This window comes from Sycon ciliatum, chromosome 8 (assembly GCF_964019385.1).
Source record: "Sycon ciliatum chromosome 8, ocSycCili1.1, whole genome shotgun sequence".
NCBI lineage: Eukaryota > Metazoa > Porifera > Calcarea > Leucosolenida > Sycettidae > Sycon > Sycon ciliatum.
This window is the reverse complement of record NC_088650.1, coordinates 28,194,832-28,213,465: the sequence shown is the minus strand read 5'-3', so window position 1 is coordinate 28,213,465 and position 18,634 is coordinate 28,194,832. Positions and strand designations below refer to the sequence as shown.

The window sequence follows — 18,634 nt, the reverse complement described above, 5'->3', positions numbered from 1 at the left end:
ACAAGCAGACAAGCAGTCAGCAGCAATGACCATGGTGACGTCGAAGCATCATTCTACCTGCTACTGCTAGCCAGGGCGTGCTCATTGAAGGTAAATGAAGAACCTCACATACTAATGATGCATATGAGGCATGACGTGTGATCGTGCAAGCTTCTGGTTCTATGATCATGATCTCTCCGCGTACACGCTGTACAGGTAACCATGGATATTTTACGGGGTATTCGAATTTCAAAACCCTGGCAGGCAGCCCAGCTCTCTCTCTCTCCAGGGTTGTGGGCATGTGCAGTATAGCAACGGTTACAATGTCATGTACTTGAGTCCACGAACGATTATAATGTGTGGTAGAGACCACGCTGACTTCACCCGAAACTACCGGTTTAGAGGTAGAGTTGCTATTTCCCCAACCCAATTCGCGACATTGGTGCAAAGATCCAATACTAATTGTCTGTTTAGCGAGAGGCTAAGAAAGAGTGACCTTCTTCTCCGGATTTAGAGAAGGCAGAGGTTTAGCAGTGATACATGCACTGATTGAGCGCGTCGTTCTGCTTGTGTTTATCCCGTCAGATCCCAAAAGAATTTGTCCAGACCTCTACATAGGCACACTGGGTCATGGTTGCGCTACCTGTCCTGCTTGGGGCTGAGCCAAAATATTTTGACCATATCGGATCAGGACTGTATATCGGGTACTACCCAGTTTGGCGACACAATCATACCCTTTGTCTACGACTAGACTACGAATGCTATGTAGGGCCTAGCCGAAAACGTGCCAACACCTGTTTGTCGCAAGTCATGATTCTCGCATGCATGGCGCGCCGTCTGCCCATTTTGTCACTGGTACTACTAGTACTACTACTACTACTAGTGCCTAGTGGTAGTGGTAGCTGCATGCATGTACTGCATTGCATTTCGTTGCACAATCCAGCCATGCATTCTCTGCCATCCACGCCCCGTGTGCGATAGCGCAGCTCAGACAGTAGTCTACGCTACTGTCAATTGTCATAACACGCCGTGAATCAGATACTGCGGATAGAGGCCTTCCCATGGGGGCAGAGCTAAAAAGTAGTGCTATGAATGTTCCGTACTGATTGATCTTCATGTAATAGTATGCACTGTATCAAGCTGAGCCAAGTAAAGGTTTTGACTCGTGACGAGCGTACTCCCCAACTACTACTACTACTACTACTTGGGAAGACGTTCTCTACTTCTCTAAATTTGTATATGTGTGGGTTAATATCTCTCGTCTAGGCTTGCTTTAATAGTTATAATGATGCTGAAACCAGACAAATCCAATGGATCCAAGCGGAGGCAGCATACTGTACAATGTTCACAAGAATAACCTGAAAGCACACTGTCACCATGGGTTTGTCGTATGGACAGAATGAGCGACTGATTCGTCTAGTTGATCAATGAGAGTTCGTATCTCCTTTCCTCCTTCTCTAGTACACATGTATTTGTATTGTATTTTGTAATTTTGTATTTAATTGTATTTAACGGATTACCCAGAGGCTCTAGTCTAGGCTTGTAGAGGGGATCGCCTACTCACAGAAATATCATGTGAAGAACACGTTTTCTAGAGACATTCATCAGGGAAAATCATGTGTTCGGGAAAGAGTACAAGAGTACAAGGAAAGAAAACGAAGAGAAGAAGCAGACACAGCAGTTGCGCAAGTCAAGGTGTTGGTATACCCTCAGTGTAGGGGTGTATGGGCGAAAATGCTGGAAGAGGGGATGTTTGAATTCGGGGAGACAGATCATAGCAGTGAGAGATAGCGGTAAACAGTTCCATAGCATGCATGCTGGCTTCGTGTTATGTGTGCAGGGTATGGCTGTAGGACCTAGCATCTTCGGATAGCGGCGCAAGGGGACGGAATTCTGTTTTTCACCTTCGGAATGTCATTTGCCTCCCCAAAGTGTATGGTAAAAAACTTGATATGGCTCACACGCACATCAGAAATCAAAAAAAGAACCATCTCAAATTCTCGTTCAACCAGGCAGCACAAGCTGGATGAGTGCCTTCGTCATGTTGGATACATGAGCAGTTTCCATTAACAGCCATTGCCAAAATCAAAATTTCTTTACACCTCAAACCTATGCCGGAAGATGATGAGATGTGGTGTAATTCTAGCAATGTTCGTTGGGGAATCGTCCCAGCTCGGAACATGTCTTTGAAACACATGCACATTAAAACTCTGAGGAAATGGCACATGGACTAGAAACTGTAGTACTACTCCATCTTCAGGATACCACCCATTCCATAAAAAACAGACACGAGTGTATACAATGATGTGTATTCGCATATTTCCTCTACAGTCTGTATACTGCACGGTCTGTACCTACCCACAGCAATCTACGTGTATGTATACTGCACGGTCTGTACCTACCCAGTACCCACAGCAATCCAGCTATCCTCTTGTACCCTCTTGCCATTATTCACTGCTGTGGGGCTTTGAATAAATCATGGAGAACCACATTAGCTGATGCTTACTCTTTGGGAACCACAGTAGCCATACAGTCATGTACATAATACTAGTACGAAACACTCTCAGGGACCATTCTGTATAGACCTCTGTGGACAACATTGCTCGGACGCCATTTTTAACATTGAGACTTCATCCACACGATGCTCTGATTTTGCCACTGTTTACTTCATGTACATCTGTGTCTCTCTGTTTGTTTATGACTGCAGGACCATAGGGCTGTCCTGCTGTCCAGTGATACTGGTTTGGTCCTTGAGACTGCGGAGAATGGAAGGTTGCTGATCATTCGATCTTCAGCGTGAATGTATATGTGCTGACCTGAGCCTTTTAAAGAATAGCCCTGATAAGGTGAGTAGCTCCGTGATTCCTTGTTTGAACATCACATCAGTCAGTGTTGTTCTAATTGTTGAACTTTCTGACTCACCGGTATCTTGCCTATGATTAATTTTGTTAGTGTTGGACACAAACAACGAACAACTTGTACACTCTTTTTTCATTCCCTGTTTGGTCTGGCTTGTATTTTCTACAGTACTAGTATAATATTCCGAGGCTAGTACGACCATTGTGTGTTGTTAATATATTATCCTGTGGAGCAAAGAGTGTTGTAAGAACACTAATAGATGTCATGAATAAACATGTACATAACTATGTAGAACTAACGTGAGGAACCGCGAAAATGGATATATAGTTTGTCTCCTCTCACTAAATTTCTCTTTGTGTGTATGCAAATGTATCTCTCCATCTCTCCAACTATCCCTCTCACTCTCTCCCCTATCTCTCTCTCTCGCTCTCGCTCGCTCTCTCTCTCTCTCTCTTTCTCTCTCTCTCTCTCTCTCTCTCTCTCTCTCTCTCTCTCTCTCTCTCTCTCTCTCTATCTCTCTCTCTCTCCCCCTCTCTCTCTCTCCATCTATCTATCTTTCTCTCCTTCCTCTCCTCTTGCACTCTCATCATGTTAGCACGAAGTATCAGGACTTTCTCTCCTCACTTTGAAAATTACTTCTACAGGAGCAGCCACATTTACCCCGTGTAGCTTGAAGCTCAGTAATGAACCTGTTGGATCGGAAAGAATCCGGATTTCTTACTGTTGGGAATTATTAATCAACAATCAGCAGCGAAATATTTGAATATTTCTTTCTCTCTCTTACTTTCTCTCCTAGTTTGCGACGTTTCTTTATTTCTCTCTTTCTCTCTCTCTTTATCTCTCTCTCTCTCTCTCCCTCTCTCTCTCTCTCTCTCTCTCTCTCTCTCTCTCTCTCTCTCTCTCTCTCTCTCTCTCTCTCTCTCTCTCTCTCTCTCTCTCTCTCTCTCTCTCTCTCTCTCTCTCTCTCTCTCTCTCTCTCTCTCTCTCTCTCTCTCTCTCTCTCTCTCTCTCTCTCTCTCTCTCTCTCTCTCTATGCCTATTCGGCTTTAACGGTCTTACCTGCGTTCACAGCACGTTTATCTGACGTCCACAAGGGTGCTGTTATCATAACAATCCTGCCTGGTGGTGGTGGTGGTGGCTGAGGAGTGGCAGGTGATTGCCAATAGTGAGGCTGGTAGTGTGGCTGCGGGGGTTGCTGCAACCCCTCGGAACGCGGATGAATGTGTTCTTTCTGATGGTCTTCATCATCGTCATCGATCTCCTCGTGTCTGCGCTTCATAATGGCGTACTGCTAGGCCCAATAAAGGACACTTTCTGGCTTAAATTTCAGTATAAAATCGTAGAAAGGCCACCAACAGCTGGGGGAACACACTTCAATCAGCAACAACCCTTTGTAAATACGACGAGCGATATACTTCCTGGCTGAAGAGAGATTCAACTTTCAAAGCATGCATGTATTCCTTTCTCCTGCTTCTGCAGCTGGGCAGTCGCCATTGCGCGCGCATTTTTCGGAAGTATTAAACTTGAAATGCTAATCAATGGAGGTGCTCAGGGCATAGGGCGGATACGTGTCTTTGGATGTTTTTGTGAACTTGGGAATGACGTGTTGCATGTCAGGTGTAGCGGGCCGGCCTTCGAACCATGTAACCTTTCGACGATGAAAATCAAGGCTTTTCCTGGTTATCGAGGGGCCTGAAGTATCATAATCTCGGTGCGCATGTTGGGTTTTGGCATCGCGCCAAAATTATTAGTCCCAAATCCTCTCAATGCACCACCGCGTGCGATTCGTGTTTGGGTCGTGCAAAAGTTTTGTGTGCCAGCAATAATGTCGTGCTTGTGTTCGGTAGCGCTGTCGGGGTGCGTTCGATCCATGTAAACAGTCAAGTACATGTATGGGATGATCATCATGATTAGGTGTGTGTGTGTGTGTGTGTGTGTGTGTGTGTGTGTGTGTGTGTGTGTGTGTGTGTGTGTGTGTCCATGCACTGATGATGCAGGCATGCACACATACATGTATGCTCCCTCTGCTGACTCAGATCTGAAGTCGATCCAAAGCCTAGGCTAGGGACTCGCGAGTCTTCGAACTGCATGTCGATCACGTGGAGTTCATACGGCAGACAAACAAGTGACTGAAACGAAGCGATTCAAGAAGATAAGGTTCGGAGAAATGCCACATCAGCTGCTCAGGTGATGCTAGAAAATGTACGCGTAGCACCCATCGAGCTAGCTCCAGTGTGTGAACAGGCGATGAACTGAAGCAGCTAATCAAGAACATCAGAGGGTATGATTATGTGCAGAGAGCTAGAACAGCATTCTACTACAATGACAATTGCTGAATTGGCGACGTGATCGTTCCAGTTCACTTTGCTTGCATGTGTGTATGGCATGGTCTCCAGCGCAGGGAATAAAAGTCCTGGCATTGTGCCAAAACAAGCACTGGGCACTCCGCCTGCTGGTCCGAATCATCGACGAATGGTATAGTCCCATGCGAGCATGGAGATTCTACCCTTTACCTTTACCTTTGGCTTTGGTCCTGCTGTCCGGAACGAGTCGTGGCTGATGGGCCCTGCGACAGGACTGGGACACGCCGCAGTGCAAACACGTGTAGGTACTGTCAGCGGCGTCCCCTCAGTGTCACTACATACCGCTAATACACTATGCATCATCATACACGTCTTATGCGCGCCCAAACCAGGGAGTCGTATAGACTGTACGACTCCCTGGGCCAAACCATCCACCGGTCGTTGGAAAGATCAAGAGGCACCATCGCATTTGGCTTTGGCATGCCAGTTACTTCTTTGAGTCTACAACGGATCGCGCAGTCGGTGTTGGTAAAACTCGAAATGCAACCTGCAGCCACGCTGCGGGTTACGTGGCATTGCGAATAATGCACAGACAGTCAGTGGTGTGATGCCATACCGATGATACAACGTGGTTTTCTGCTGTTTACATGGGTAATCCACCTACTAGTACTAGGTACGCTCATATCGTGTGCAGTCCGTCTCTTCTGGACGTTGGTCATCACCGCAAACTGCGTCAGCAAGGCGACATCAAACGGTGCCTTCGTTTGAATTTTCATCAGTTCTGCAAGATTCGCTTTTCCAAGTCAAAGAGATGGTGAAGAGTACTTGGAAGTACGAAGGTGTAAGGTCGATGCTCACTCTGTGCGCCTGTTGACTCCCTGTGTCTTGCCACCTTTCGTCACAATGATCCTTTTCCACGCAAAGCATACAACAACAGAGCACAAAATTAATTACATTTTCCAGGAAGTAACATGTACGTTTCTGATGTTCCTACGCACGAAGTGTGTGTGCGCGCGCGCGCGTGTGTGAGTGTGGTGTGTGTGTGAGTGTGGTGTGTGTGTGTGTGTGTGTGTGTGGGTGTGGGTGTCCCATATGGTGCAGTGGTATGTGCAGTCGATTTCCAATCGAGAGGTTGCGGGTTCAATTCCCGACGATTATGGTCGCACACGTCTTTCTTCTCTTTCTCGGTCTCTTCCTGACTTTTCTTTCATTCTCCTGGGTGGTTACCAACAGCCAGTGTATGCCGGAGTATGTGGTGTGGTGTGTGTGTGTAGAAAAAAAGAAAAAAGAAAAAAATGGAAAAATGAAAAATAGGGATTCACTGGCCAGAAAAAGTCACTTCAATCAGCTGTGTGGTGGATACCAGGCTAAAAATAGTGGCGGTCAATTCATCAGCCTTGCAAGCTGTTGAATGGTGTAATCCCAGCACAAGTTGCTATGTCTAACATAGCTGTTCGCTATCATCGCTTCCGCGATGGGCAGGTCTGAGGTGTGTGTGTGAAAGAGAGAGAGAGATAGGGAAGAGGGAGAGAGACGTCTGACCGAACCCTGCCATACTCTACATCTAAAAGGGCTCGTTCTTCGGACCAAGCATGAACAATGTTCTGGACGCCATCAGGGACCAGCTCGTTCAATGAAGAAAAACATTTTATCAGCAGAGTGGCCTCTCATTCCGATACCCTCTGCAGTCTGCACACGTTATCTGACAGGGAAATTATCCATTTTCCTTCGAAGTGCTATAACCTTTTTTTAGAGAACGCGGCCGTGTGCACCTAATCCCCCCCCCCCCCTAAAAACATGCAATGAAAATTATGTGTGTCATGCTGACTGTGGCATCGAATTTCTGGATCACGTCGATAACGCTTCAGCCCCATTGTTGAAGTGACCACGGCAACCCCTTCCTGCCCCCCCCCCCCCCCCCCCCCAGCACAAGTATTTTGTCACGGTACACGGCTATTTCACGAACAGGATCAGGACCTGGTGTCGCACGACACCTTTCGCATTGTGATGTTGCCTTTGGCGGATAATGCGGGCAGACAATTGGGCAGAACTTGGTACATTTTCTAGTATGTTTCATGCATGTTTGGTACATGTACATATTATATGTATGTGGATAAAGAAATGGGGCAAAATTCAAGGAAGTACCTGCGATTAGGCTTCTATGGTTCTGCCAATTATTTCACTGCCTCTCTAGCAGAGTCTGCCATTTCTTCGAGTATTATGATAGGCCAAGAGCTACCGTGCATGCGACTAGATGTACGAGTCGGATGCTCATTCTTATCTGTGTTTCAGCAAATTCAGGATTCGTAAGAGCTGCACCAGTCTGCACCAGGGAGTCATCAGTCATACCGAAATTGAAAACAGGTTTGCCTACGCGACACGACTCCCAGCTAACATGATATGCACGCATCTAATGAAACTAAATCAACAAAATTTGCTTACTTCAAAGTGAAATAATTGATCATCATGATAACGTATTTTATAGAAAAGAAAAAGGACCAAGGAACAAGTTACGTTAGTTAGTTACGCATAATGACTACTAGTACTAGTACCTGGTATATCCACTACAATAGCTTAGATTAGAACCTTCCAAGTAAGTTAGTTGGAAGGCTGTTGGAGTGCGCATCCAAGATGTGCTAGAGCTGTAAGCCAGCTAGTCAGTACGTCACGTCAGTACCGGCGGTCAGTGTCGTGCAATGTTATCGCATGAGCATTTTCAACTGGTGGTGTTAGTGGACATGATTGACAGATTGTAACTAATTATTGTACTTGTACTTTTTGTAGTTCCTCGAGCCTCGGTCCTTTTTCTTTTCTATAAAATAGTTAATTTTATCCTTGGCTCTCCATCCGAGTCCAATCATGATAACGGTGTGACGTAGATGTAGATCTACACACCACGATATCCACGCTTGCCTGAGCTGACCTGCACACTGAGGCTGAAGAAGAAGAAGTGAACTAAATATTGCGACAGAGCTTTCGGCCATATTTCCAATTTATTGCATTCCCAACTCGTCACAACCACGCGCTTGCATGTGACTTGTTACAACGATCGATTTTCTTACTTCCTGTGTAGTGATTCTGGAATACTTGACAGAATCAGCTAGTCAACAGTGTGTCTCCGTGCTGAAAGGAAAGGAGCGGCCACTCGACCTGGATATGAACTTCCTCCGCGGGTGTCAAAACTTTGCAGTGGCGGATCCAGGGGGGGGCCCAGGGGGCCTGGGCCCCCCCTTTGAAAATTTCGACCTTGGTCTAGGATTACAGTAGACTGTAGAATGAGCGCTCGAAATTACTTGGCGTGTCAAGTGGGTCACGCGTGCTGGGTACTTTTATACGTGTCCGATCACTCCGGTACATGGTGTCACGCACCGAGCATGAGTCTGTACTAGTCAGCGCGCTGTGTACCGGTGTACAACTACTGTACGCACTGCGACCTGAGGACACGGCCGCACTTCAAACATGTGAAAAACGTGCCAAAAATGCAGGGCCTGGTACATAGTGCAGCGATCGCGTTGGGCTGAAGTCCTGTTTGGTGCACGGTGCTGTCGACTTCGTCCTTCCTTTTTTCTTTTTCAATTGTCAGAAACTACAAGTATACGCTCTCTAGCTCTCTACTTCGCTTGTAGCCAACGGGTTACCTTCAGATATGAGATGAAGAGGAAAGGGTCTGACATCAGGTCGTTCTTCAGTGGACCGGTAGATAAGAGAGCTCGCGTTGGAGAGCCGTCCAAAGGTCCGTCGCGGCCGCTGTCGAGTGGAAATGTTCCAGTGCAGTTTGAAAATGTCGTGAGAATGGAATAAAACTAGAAACCGGCGGATTCTGCTCGAAAAGGTGGCATATTCTGCTCGAAAAGCAGTGAAATTGGCAGAATCATACAAACCTTATGGCGGGCAATTCCTCGAATTCTGCTCCATACTATAGTATTTTTATCCACATACCAAACATCCATAAAACTTACCAGAAAAAGTACCGAATTCTGTCAATTTTTCTGCCGGCAGAATCCGCCGGACCCTAAAAACAACTGCTCTTCACAGCTTCAGGACTTTGTTGTTGTTGTATTTGTTGTTTTGTTTTGGGGGGGGGGGGGGGCGGATACCTTGGGCCCCCTCTTCGGCCAAGTCCTGGATCCGCCACTGAAAAGTCTGCTGCAACACATCTTGAGAGCCGTAATGCCGTGACAGTAAGAGTGGTTGTCGATATTGCATAATGTCCCCGCTTCTGGGACAATCGCCAGACCCGCTGCCATAATGTTTGTCCTTGAGGCGATGCGGAGGCTCTCGACTCTAGTTTGTGGTGCTCTTCTTGAAGTTCGCACGCCATTCTGGTACGGCTGCTTTCGTAGGGCTAGTGTGGGACGACCCTGGAGCGCGCGCGCGCGCGCACACACACACACAATCATTGCTGCCGCTGGAAGCCTCCCTCTTGTTACGCAACACGGAACACACGTAGCCTTTGAAGTTTGTGGTGTGTATAAATAATAATGCCTGGTCCGTAAGGCAGCGGGACGCAGGACCGACGATGGCGGTTTTAGCTTTGTAATCAGATGCAGTCTTCACTTGGTCATGCACAGTCCGTGATGCCCCCTTGACCTTGCCGTGTGCCCCCCCCCCCCCCCGAGTTCTGGTAATATTGGACCCTCAACTCAAGTCAGCGGACTAGTAGTTCAAACTGCAAATTGTCTATCAAATCACTTTTCACAACGCCGGTCCTCACTTGCGTGCATACACACACACACACACACACACATACACACACACACACACACACACACATACACACACACACACACACACACACACACACTCACACACACGCACGCACACACACACACACACACACACACACACACTCACACACACGCACGCACGCACACACACACACACGTGGCTCTGAACAAAGAAAACAATGTTTCTATGCATGTATTGCACTCCTGTGTAAGTGACTGCGTTGGAGTTTTCGGACTATAAGAAAAATGTTTCTATGGAGTGTGGCTTTCAGGAGCAAAGATGTTCGAAACTAGACTGGGTGAAGGTGCAGGTAACAGATCAGCTAGCATTGAGTATAGCTGCAGTGCTAGCTGATCAGTGAATTTCAACCTCGCAAATGTAGCCAGTACATATTATTACAATGTGATCTGTAGTGTAGGAGGGAAGTAAGCGATGACATCATTGCTTGGTCTAGTAGAAAAAGTGACTTATTGTGGCGCTGCTACCGGAACCCTCCAAGTAGCTGTTGCTGCCTCTTTCAAAACCAAACATGTGTGTGTATGTGTGTGTGTGTGTGTGTGTTTGTGAACTTGCACGCATGTTTTTCAGCAACGGTCTCTCTTAGGGCACCACCAGCATTCAATGCGGCAGAAGCCATGACTCACGAACAAGAAATACGTATGCTACATAATTCGATAATCCAATTACCGGCACTTGTTGCTAGTTAGACTGCATCTGTAGAGTCTGATGAGTATCCTTGGCCTGAAAGGATGTTTTGTGTATGCACTACTGCATGCCATGACCGTGCAGCAGAAGTGTGATTATGTACTTGGAAGTACCATTAATGATTTGCATATGTTTAGTTTTTGTTTACGTGGATAGGTCTTAGACTTGGCTGACACTGGTGGCATGGACATACGCATTCTTTCCCTCTGCAAAGTCAAAGATTAAATACTGAAAAACGATTTATTCCAAAAGTAAGAAGAAAGAGGACCAAAGAGCTACAGGTTCCGCTATACTATCCACTAACACCACCAGTTACTTTACAATCAGCTCATGTGATACTCTTGCACGGCACTGACCAACGGTACTGACATTCTACAACTAACTGGTAATCAGCTCTAGCACGTCTTGGATGCGCACTCCAACAGCCTACCGGCTTGAAAGGTTCTAAGTTATAGAAATAGCATTAGGAGGGGCCAGTTAGTTGTAGAACGTCAGTACCGTTGGTCAGTGTCGTGCAATGTTATCGCATGAGCTGATTGTAAAGTAACTGGTGGTGTTAGTGGGTAGTGTAGCTCAACTTGTCGCTCTTTGGTCCTCTTTCTTCTTATAAATCAATCTTTGGTTCTCCACCCGAGTGTAACTATTCCCAAAATGGTTCTGATTGTAAGAAGGAGAAAGAGAGTTTTGATGCAAGCCGAGTTCCAGATTATTTAATGGAGATACAGTGGTACGCCACAAGCAAATTAATATATTACCACTGGGATTGGGTAAAGCACTGCGGCATGCTATACACACCAGTGGTGGTGCAGTATTGAGATAAAAACACAGTCATCATCATTCCAGGTCTGTTTTTTCTGCTCATTGTTTATCCCCAGGTCCTGCTATGGTTTGAGTGGATGGCCACAGTATGTCAATCAATGAGAAGACGGTGGGACATATTGTCCTGTTCTGTCTGCAATTACATGACAGAACGTGGCACATTTGAAGACAAGCTGGCACGACTGAGAACTTTCGATGATCCCGAACAGATTGGCACGCCTGAAAATGGCCTCCGGCATGGCTGGTGAGTTCATTGATTTAGTTCATGGTGGATAGTTTAGCAGTTGACAGGGCAGAGCTATGGCTGACAGCTCACACTGCGTCCTTTCGGACTCTGCAGTCTGTACCAGGCATGCTGTTCTGGCATGCTGCCTCGAATAGCCTGACGAGCTGGCTGCAAAAGAGCTATGCATTCTGGCTCTGTGTGTGCCGTGCAAGAGCTGGGTCACATACTGGGCCACTGGGCTACTAGCTAAACCAGGTGGATGCTAGAGTGGATTATCCCCGTATGCAGATTCACCTCGGGGGGGGGGGGGGGGCATTGTCACTGAACGAATGTCACCGGTCACCACTCTGATGTTGAAACGGCACAGCATGCTAAATTTCTGATGCCGAGGCTTTCTATTGCTGAACTGCATGTGTACAGGGTGTCCTCAACCAGCCGACTAAGAATTCATAGTTATGTCTGTGAATGGTGTGTTGAATGGCAGTTGTTGTTGGGAAGATGCTGCTTCCTTGATAATGCTTGTCTGATGGCCATATCTGAAAATTCAGCTGAATAGTTCCTTTCCGGGCTGGAGATTGTATTGGTGATGTTCATTTCTTGGGTTGTAGGCCAATAGCAGCATTTTGTGTACCATATCTGGCACTGTTTCGAGAGTGCGTGGCAGTGCTTTGCACTACCGTTGATATAGTATTGTGTGTATGTGTGTGTGTGTGGGGGGGGGGGGGGTATGTGTGTGTGTGTGTGTGTGTGTGTGTGTGTGTGTGTGTGTGTGTGTGTGTGTGTATGTGTGTGTGTGCATGTTTGTGAGGAGCGAGGGGAGCAAGGTTCCGATTAATTATTTCTGTTTTGTTTGCACAGGCTCTTGAATGTATTTGTATTATTGTGTATTATTCTCTCAGTGACATCACAGTGAGGGACGTACTGCTACAGTTGGCATTTGGGATGTACATCGGCACCGCTTGTAGAAAGGGTTGAATGACAGCCATTCCACGCCCGGGATGCAGGGTGACAAAGAACACGTATTTATTGCCGTAGCTATGCAAAAGACATCACTTCAGTGACTTCTGGCGCTAGCCAGGGTCCACACTGCTTTAATTCCGTGTTTGTTTGTTTGTGCCATCGGCATGCCTGGCGCTATCCCGTACCTGTCCCGTACCGTACCGTACCATCAAAGACAGCTGGCCGCAAACGGCAAAAAGGGCTTTCAAATGCAAGATCTTAATGTGAAGCAACTTGGAAGAATGAGTATGTATGCGAAGTGCATCGGGAGAATGCATGCAGGACGATAGTGCGGGTTCAAATCCTAGGTTATGTCTTGAAAAAAATAGGAGAAAGGAAAATTTATAACATCCCTATCAGGGGCGTAGGAGGGGTTTTGGAAGTGGTACGACCAAAGGTCGGTGCGGCCAAAGGCCGTGTCGGAGGGGGGTCGGAGGGACCTCCCCCGGGAAAATTTTGTAAAAAAGACACAAAATCCTGCGTTCTGGGAACTCCTGGCACACTTCTGGCGCAGTGTACATGTAATGTGCAGTCGAGTCGAGTACAGTACTCAGTACGACTGCAGATGCATAACAGATCTACGAGTAGATCTACGAGTCTAGAAAAAGGTCAAAGTCTGATGCGCATATGCATCGATGGATCCTGATTTTTTTATTACGGTTTTGCACGCTTCGGACGGACCACACTTTTCGAAAAGTGGTACGGCCATGGTCGTACCAGTCAGCGGGTGCTACGCCCCTGCATATGCTTTTTTGCCTAGGTCATCAAGGTGGTAGACCGTGTCGTATTACCCTTGACCATACCTGTCCCATACCGTACCGTACCATCAAAGACAGCTGGCCACAATAGTCCGTGGGCCAAACCTGAAAAAAGGCCTCCTAGAAAAATCTCGTTCCGACTTTTGGGCACCGCAATTTTATTGGCCACCTCTACTCTAGATACCTTACTGAGCAGGATCCCGGTTGTTGTCACTCTGACAACTTTCTGAAAGGTATCCAAACATCGGCTTTTCCATGTTGAAAATTTCTCTCTCGGCGGCCATTGTTTTGTATGCATTCATCAGTGCATGCACGTTGTGTGTGGTGCTGTGAAATGTGATTATGCACCAGAATAGACGAAAGTACACGAATTCAGTGTTACCTGTCTTGTCAAGTCGTGATCTGGTACGATCTGGTACACTGCACACTCTCTCCAGGTGTGCACCCGGACCCACAATTCTTACTCTCTGCACTGCAGTGCAGGCGTGCACCCACTATACTTGGCAGCTTCCTTCTCAGTTTGAACTTTCATTTCGAGATTGGTTTTTGGTTTCAGTTTGTACTAGTATGTCTGTGGTCAAGTAGCACTAGAAGTAAGCGTCGTGATGACTTTAAAGTGTCTCATTCAAGTTCCGGAGTGCGGTGAGGAGGTGAAGCCCTTCACCCAGACAACGTGGAAGAAGGTGTGTGAAATATGCACTAGTGAAGCTGTTGCCGTAGAAAATTTAGCTGAGCTCAGGGAGTTATGTCGTAGTGATGTTTGGCCTGAAAACGGAGGCTTCCACAGAAAATGTTACCAGAAAATAACGAATATAACCCTCCGACGAAGGCAGAGTACCCCTCATCTAGCCATTCGGAAGAACTGTCTGTGCCGGAGTCGATAGAGCCAGAAGCCAAGCGCCGCCCCAGCACGCGCGCCGCACTAGCCGCGCCCGTCGTAGCTCCAGGCATGAAGGGCTGCATATTTTGTGGGAAGGAGAGACGCCAGCAACCTGGCCGGAAGAATTGTAGTCCAGTCCACAAGCAGGTGTGAATACGCACACGCTGCAGCGAAGCTGTTATGTACATGTTATACGCAGTAAACGTCAGAAAAGACGAAAAGGTCCAAGTTGCAATTGGTCAATCCGTCTCTGGAATGTTTGCGCGCGAGGTTAACTACCATAAACAATGCTACAGGAATTACACGAGAGCTTAGTGCCCCTGTTTGCGAAGCCATGGTGGGGATGCATGCCTATACAGGTTGTGACACAACCAGTGCCTTCAGTGGCAGAGGGAAGAAGCTAGCATTTCAGCTGATCACCAAGCAAACCCCAAAAGGCGAGCTGGCTCGAAAGGCTATGGCAGCACTCAGTGCATCATTTGACGCACTACCAGCTGACATTTTCGCTTGCATCGAGCAGTTCACTTGCGGTATATACGGCTTCAACACCGCCACATCTATCAACGAAGTGCGATACCAGATGTTCTGCTCTCGCTCGACGCAATCCAGCTCCCTTCCTCCTTGCCAAGATGCGCTGCGCAAGCATGCTGCAGGAGCAAATTACCAGGCCAGTATCTGGCACCGTGCTCTGGAAGCTTCCGCGGATGTCCCACCACCGCATAGCCCTGGTCAAGGGTGGACCATTGATTCTGGCGGTGGTTTGGAAGTGGACTGGCTCAGCTTGGCACCAGCACCATCGAGCCTGATGGAATTTGTTTCATGCGGTTGCACGACAGGCTGCAAGCACGGACATTGCTCCTGCCGGAGACAGCACCTCAATTGCACGGATGCTTGCAAGTGCTCTCACTCGGGCCAGGAGTGTGGGAATGGGCAACCACTGGAGCTTCAAGTAACTGCAGAACTCAGTGAAGACGAGGATGAATAAGAAAAAGAATGCCCATCCTGACAGGTATGTATAATGTGATTGAAGATTGAGTGTTCATTAGAGTTCAGTGATGCACATTGTACAATCATGAACATGTACGTGACTGTACATCATGCCCAATTCAAGTCCTTCTGATGTTTGCCCAGTGTTCAGTATCAATATCACATGTGGACTAAAATCAATGTGGGAGATATAAAAATGCACGGGAATGATCATTGCGATTATTTTTCATTGCCATCGGCTTCGGCCTCATTTCCTCTGTGCTGCGCTGATGAGTCCACAGAGGACGAACTAGTTCTGTCCACACGTTGGGTGATCATTGGAATTGGAATTGTGTATTTTCTGTGACCTGATTATTCTCTACAGGTCGACCTTTTTTGGCAACATGAAACATATTCCGTATGGCTAATCCTGCAGTATAAGTCAGTGTTATGATGACGAAGTCTCCCTCGTACACAGCTGCAACAAACGTAGTCTTCTGGGGTCACGCGGTCCTTCAGGTCTGGTCTGTCAGTGACCTGTGCTGATGGTCACAGTGTTGTGATCCTTTCTCTGGACTTTCAGATTATTCTGCAACCCATATAATAACTATGCAATGCATAAATGCGGCTGTGTGTTCTGCCTTATATCTGTATAATGTACACCATTTTTGTATTGAACGGTCTGAGATATTCTTAGATCAGACATAGTATTCTGCAATGTACAGTACCTGCATGCCACAGCCAGTCCTATTATGACCTGATAAAATGGTATACAATGACTCGAATGATGTTTCGAAGTAGTTACAGTATTGTGCTCGACACACGCGGTCTTCTTGCACACGTGTGTGTACATGAACAATATGGACGTATTGGGCATTTTGTTTTTCTTTATTTTTCATGTTATATCATATTTTTCTCTTTCCAGTTGAATCTGGGAAGGAGGCACTCTGGATATATGACCCTGTGGAAAAAATAATAATACCAAAAACATTGTAATTAGCCAGAAAATCCAATTTTAGGTTCTGGTTACCATGGCAACCGGTGCTGATTTGTATTTCACTCGCCGTGCAACCCTTGGACAAATTCAGGAATGACAACAAACGGGTTTTCAATGTATGCCAGTCCATCTATCGACTGGGCCAAAAAAATTGCGGTGCCCTCTTACTCGGAACGAGAATTCACATTTTTGTCACTTGGCCCACAGACTACAATAATATTCAAATAGGGCTTTCAAATGCAAGATCACAACGTGAAGCAACTTGGAAGAATGAGTATGTATGCGAAGTGTATTGGGGGATGCATGCAGGGCGATAGTGCGGGTTCGAATCCCAGGTTATGTCTTGAAAAAAATAGGAGAAGTGAAATTTTTTAACATCCCTATGCTTTTTTTGCCTAGGTCATCAGGGTGGCAGACAGTGTCGTATTACCCTCAAATGCAAAGAGAAAGTTTGATGTAGCCAATCAATGGAAAAAAAAACATTTCCATCAGTTCTAATAACATGCATGATGAGCTAGGCAAAAAAGCATAGCGTAGGGCCCTGAGCTTCCAAGCTCTCTCGTGGTCTTTTGCATCATTGTGCAGTATTGGAGAACTAATCTACTTATTGTGGACACGATGGAAGCTGAGCTCAGTCTTAGCAAGGTGATGGACAACAAGACAAATCGCGTAGATTCTCGGCTGCAACCGTTTGCCAATGCTCATATCCACATGCACTTGACTGGATGAAGACAGTTGGGGGATGGCTTCACAATAAGCAACACCGGGTACTTCTACAACAATGCCTCACTTGGCAATAGCTGCACGTTCTTGAGAGCATTTTGGACGGTACATCGTATATCTACACAGGGTATACAATGTGGGGATTTTGTGTCGGGTACTGGGCCGTTTTTGTTCTATTCCGCTGTGGGGTAATTCTGTCCGACAGAACTCCCGCTCACACAGTCCCTTAATTGGATTGCTGGGCTTTTGTAAAATTGTTGAATTGGGACTAGCAGATATTACTGGCAGAAAATTAGCTGAAACCAGGGTGACCCTAGCACATTCCAATACTTAGCTGGTGCCAAAGACGCAGATCATGCTATTTGTCTTTCTTGAGTTTGTGAACTGTAAATATGACTGTGTGTGTGTGTGTATGTGTGTGTGTGTATGTGTGTGTGTGTGTGCATTTATGTGTGTGTGCTTGTGTGGTGTGGTGTGTGTGTGTGCGTGTGTGTGTGCGTGTGTGTGTGCGTGTGTGTGTGTGTGTGTGTTTGCAACCCGTGCCATCCTTGGTGTATCCTGCCCAACACAGTGATAGGACAGGCTCACCAGGGAGGAGATCGCAGCAGAGTTCGACTCCCTGCAGACAACGGTGAGCTTCTGCGGTGCCATCGTCTTCGCTGGCTCGGTCATATTGACGGGATAAATTTCAACCGTCCTCCCAAGCAGGTCCTCTTCGGGAATCTTCCGTCGTGGCGCCTCCGGTCATGGCCCCAGGAAGATATGGCGTAATGATGCTAGATCTGACCTGGCCGTGGCGGGGATCCCGGAAAGTGACTGGTACGATATGGCACAAGACAGGGCAGAGAGGAGGGAGTGGTCTCGTCGTCGTCGTTGACCTCCTCCTCCCCCATCAGAGTCAGCGAAGAGGTTTCAACGCATGTGCGGACGAACATTTCGCCGGGCGAGTGACTTAAAGCGTCACTCCCCATATTGCTCAGCTCACCCGCTATTATCGCACTGGAGATGGGCGTAAGGGGTCCAATGTCTAAGGTGTATGAAGCGCTCTGCACTCTGGTGCATTGAACCCTCTAACTTATCAAAGCTGTATTGACCGGCCCTGAATAGGGTAATACATCCAGCCTAAAACCAGGTATCGAACTTACCGGCTCAGCGCATCAAAGTCAACGTGTTCTAACTGCGATAAACACAGCGAGCTTTGCTTTGTTTTTACTGTGATAATAACAATAATCTCTGTGCATCGCATGTCCCCGACCTCTTGCTGTTTCTTGTTCAGTACATTGATTAGCTCTGTGCATTGTGGGCAAACTTATTATAGTACCGTATTTTCCGGAGTGTAAACCGCACTGGAGTATAAACCGCACCACTCCCCCCCCCCCCCCATTTTTCCCTCACGAAATACAGACATCTTTTATCACCGTTAATTTGATCATCAGAGTATACCGCACCCACTTTTCTTGGGCAAATTTTGAGTGTTCAAAGTGTGGCTCGTACTCCGGAAAATACATGTACATGTATTGGCTTTCTTAGTGCAATCGTTGGTCAGGTTTCCGGTCAAGTGCTGGCTATTGAAATAAGATGTCCCTAATAATAATATCCCGCCTCAAAGGTCATTCACAAGTGTGAAGTCTGTGGGGAAAGTGCTAGCTCGAATGTTGCACGGCACCCGGGTTGAACGTTTCTTTCGAATAT

The 18,634-nt window shown here is 46.9% G+C and overlaps 1 long non-coding RNA gene across 2 annotated transcripts in view; it reads left to right on the top strand.

The window, feature by feature from the left end:
• The window catches only part of LOC135822591 (uncharacterized), an 18,814-nt gene extending 278 nt beyond the window's left edge, over positions 1-18,536 (top strand). The window contains exons 1-5 of one of the 2 annotated variants that reach the window (XR_010554505.1): positions 1-90; positions 2,687-2,825; positions 10,458-10,526; positions 11,450-11,637; positions 12,530-18,536. The exon at positions 1-90 is cut by the window's left edge and continues 278 nt beyond it. This is a non-coding gene — a long non-coding RNA (uncharacterized LOC135822591). Of the gene's footprint in view, positions 91-2,686; positions 5,120-10,457; positions 10,527-11,449; positions 11,638-12,529 lie in introns of both variants that reach the window. The other variant, XR_010554506.1, reaches the window with a different exon arrangement.
• Positions 18,537-18,634: the final 98 nt, after the last annotated feature.